We start from the raw sequence: 4,195 nt of genomic DNA on the forward strand, positions 1-4,195 counted from the left end.
TTTTTTCTTCGTTCTGAAATCGTGTTTAAAGCAAGAATTTTCACTTAACGAGTGTCATTTCGCTGTTTTTCTTACTTCGTTCTTAAACATTTTTTACAACAAGAATTTTTACTATTAGAGTATCATATCACATTTTTATTACTTCATTCTGAATTCGTCTTTATAGCAAGAATTTTTACCACCGTAGTGCCATTTCGCATTTATAGGAAGAATTTTTACTGCAGCAATGATATTTCAAATTATTCTTACTACGGTCTGAAAACATGTCTATTGAAAGAATTTTCAATTTAGGAGTGTCATTTCACATTTTTCCTACTTCGTTCTGAAATCGTGTTTATAGCAAGTATTTTCACTTTAGGAGTGTAAATTTGCCTTTATCTTAATTCGTTCTGAAACATTTTTTAAAGCGAGAATTTTCATTCAGGGAGTGCCATTTCGAATTTTTATAACTTAGTACTGAATTCGTGTTCATAGCAAGAATTTCCTCTTTTAGAGTGTCATTTCGCCTTTTTATTCCTTCGTTCTAAAATTTTGATTATAGAAAGAATTTTCTCTTTATAAGTGTAATTTTGCATTATTATTACTTCGTTCTAATATCGTGATTATTGCAAGAATTTTCACTTCAGGAGTGTCATTTCGCATATTTCTTACTTCGTTTGAAATTGTGTTTATAGCAAGAATTTTAACTTAAGTTGTGTCATTTCATATATTTATTATTTCGTTCTCAAATCGTGTTTATAGCGATAATTTTCACTTAGGAGTGTCATTTCGCATATTTCTTACTTCGTGTGTAATTGCGCTTATAGCAAGAATTTTCACTTAAGGTGTGTCATTTCATATATTTTTTACTTCTTTCTGAAATCGTGTTCATAGCTAAAAATTTGACTTCAAGTGAGTCAATTCGCATTTTTAATACTTCCTTACGAAATCGAGTACACAGGAAGAATTTTCATTACCGGAATGCCATTCGTATTTTTCTTACTACCTTGCGAATTCGCGCATAAAGTAAGAATTTTTACTTTATAAGTGTAATTTCTTATTTTTTACATCGATCTGAAATTCAGTTCACGGAAAGAATTTTCATTTTAGTAGTGTCATTCGCACTTTTCATACTTTTTATGAAAACGTGTATATAGCAAGAATTATTATTAACGTAGTGTCATTTCGCATTTATCTTACTCGATCTGAAATCGTGTTCATAACAAGAATTTTTACTGCAGGAGTGGCATTCCGCATTATTCTAACATCGTTCTGAATTTGTGGTTATAGCAGGATATATCCACAATAGGAGTGTCATTTCGCATTTTTCTTACTGCGGTCTGAAATCGAATTTATAGCAAGAATTTTCAATATAGGAGTGTCATTTCACATTTTTCTTACTTTGTTCTGAATTCATCTTCATATCAAGAATTTTCAGATTACGAGTGTCATTTCGCATTTAAATTATTACGTGCTGAAATCGTGTTCTTAGCTAGAATTTTCACTTTTATAGTGTCATTTGCATATTTCTTACTTCGTTCTGAAATGGCGTTCATAGCAAACATTTTCTCTTTATGAGTGTCTTTTCGAATTTTTATTACTTCGTTCTGAAATAGTGTTTATAGCAAGAATTTTCACATTAGGAGTGTCATTTCGCATTTTTATTACTTCGTTCTGAAATTGCGTTATGGCAAGAAATTTCACTTTAAGAATGTCATTTCGCATTTTTATCATGTCGTTATAACATCGTGTTTATAAGAAAAAATTTCACTACCTAAGTGCCAATCGCATTCTTCCTACTCGGTTCTGAAATCTCGTTTATAGAAAGAATTTTCACTTTATTAGTGTAATTCCTCCTTTCGACATTTTTCATACTTCTTATGAAATCTTGTTTAAAGAACAATTTTTACGACAGTAGTGTCATTTCACATTTATCTCTCTTCGTTCTAAAACCTTGTTTACAGAAAGGATTTTCTCTTAAGGAGTGTCATTTCCCATTATTATTACTTCGTTCTTAAATCGTGACTATAGCAAGAATTTTCAATTTAGGAGTGCTATTTCGAATATTTATTACTTCGTTCTGAAATCGTGACCACAAGAAGAATTTTTACTCCAGGAGTGACATTTCACCTTTTCGTTACTTCGTTCTGAATTAGTGTTCATATACAGAATGTCATTTACAGAACTTTAGGAGTGTCATTTCGCTTTCATTACTTCGTGCTTAATTCGTGTTCATAGCGAGAATACTCAATTTAGGAGTGTAATTTCGCATTTTTATTACTTGGTGTTGTAATCGTGTTTATATCAAGAATAATCTCGTTAGGAGTGTAATGTCAAATTTTTATTAATTGGTTCTAAAATCGTATTTATAGCAAGAATTGCCGCTTTCACATTTTAGTTACTTCGTTATGAAATCGTGTTCATACCAAGAATTTTAACTTTAGAGTGTCAATTCGCATTTTTCTTACTTCGTTCTGAAATATTGATTAAAGCAAGAATTTTCACGTTAGGAGTGTCATTTCACAAATTTTCTTACTTCATTCTGAAATCGTATTTATAGAAAGATTTTCACTTTAAAAGTTTAAACACCTTAGTTTACTCCGATCTGAAATCGTGTTTACAGCAAGAATTTTCATTTTAGGAATTTCATTCGCATTTTCCAAAGTTCTTTTTGAAATCGTGTTTATAGCAAGAATTTTTACTACCGTAGTATCATTTCGTATTTATTTTACTTCTTTCGGGAATCATGTTTATTGCAAAAATTTTTTCTGCAGGAGAGACATTTCGCATTATTCCAACATCTTCCTGAAATTATGTTTTTAGCAAGAATATCCACTACTGGAGTGTAATTTCTCATTTTTCTTATTGCGGTCAGAAAACGTGTTTATTGTAGGAATTTTCACTCTAGGAATCTAATTTCGCATTTTTATTACTTCGTTATGAAATCGTGTTCATAGGAAAACATTTCACAACCGGAGTGCCAATCGTATTTTTCTTACTTCGTTCTGAAATCGCGTTTATAAAAAGAATTTCCACTTTAAAAGAGTAATTTCTCATTTTTTTACATCGATCAAAAATTATGTTAACAGAGTTAACGAGAATTCTCATTTTAGTATTGTCATATCGAATTTTTATTACTTCCTTCTCAAACCGTGTTTATTGCAAGAATTTTCACTTTAGGAGTGTCTTTTCGCCTCTTTCTTACTTCGTTCTTAAACATTTCTTCTAGCAAGAATTTTAACTATTGGAGTGCCATATGCATTTTAATTCCTTTGTTATGAAATCGTAATTTTAGCAAAAATGTCCACTTAAGGAGTGTCATTTCGCATTTTTGTTGCTTCGTTCTGAAATCGTGTTTATAGTAAGAATTTTCACTTTAGGAGTGCCGATTTGCATTTTTCTTACTTTGTTCTGAAATATTGATTATAGCAAGAATTTCTTCTTCAGGAGAGTCATTTCGCATTTTTATTACTTCGTTTTGAAATCGAGTGCACAGGAAAAAATTTCACTACCATAGTGCCATTCGTATTTTTTTTACTTCGGTCTGAAATATTGGTTATTACAAGAATTTTTTCTTAAGGAGTGTCATTTCGCATTTCTATTACATTGTGCTGAAATCGTCTTTATAGCGAGAATTTCCACTTTAGAAGAGTCATTTCGCATGTTTCTTACTTAGTTTAAAAATCGCGTTAATAGCAAGATTTTTCTCATTATGCGTGCGTCATATCAAATTATTATAACTTCTTTCTGAAATAGTGTGTAAAAGCAAAACATTTCTCTTTAGAAGTGTCTTTCCTCATTTTTATTACTTTAATCTTTAATCGCGATTATGGCAAGAATTTTCTCTTTGGTAGTGCATTTCGCTTTTTTTTCGTTCTGAAATTTTGTTTTTAGAAGGAAATTTCACTTTAAAGAGTGTCATTTCGCATAATCATTACTTCGATCTCAAATCTTATTTATAGCAGGATTCACTTAACGTATGTCAAATCATATTTTTATTATTTCGTTCTGAAATCGTGTGCATAGCGAGAGATTTCACATTTGGTGTGTCATTTCGTATTTTTATTATTTTTTATGAAATCGTCTTTATAGGAAAAATTTTCATTACCCGGTGCCATTTCAATTTTTTTATTACTTTCTGATCTCGCGTTTAGAGGAAGAATAATCACTTTGTAAGTGTAATTGCTCATTTTTTTACATCCATCTGAAATCGTGT

This window comes from Ischnura elegans, chromosome 4 (assembly GCF_921293095.1).
Source record: "Ischnura elegans chromosome 4, ioIscEleg1.1, whole genome shotgun sequence".
NCBI classification, from domain to species: Eukaryota; Metazoa; Arthropoda; class Insecta; order Odonata; family Coenagrionidae; genus Ischnura; species Ischnura elegans.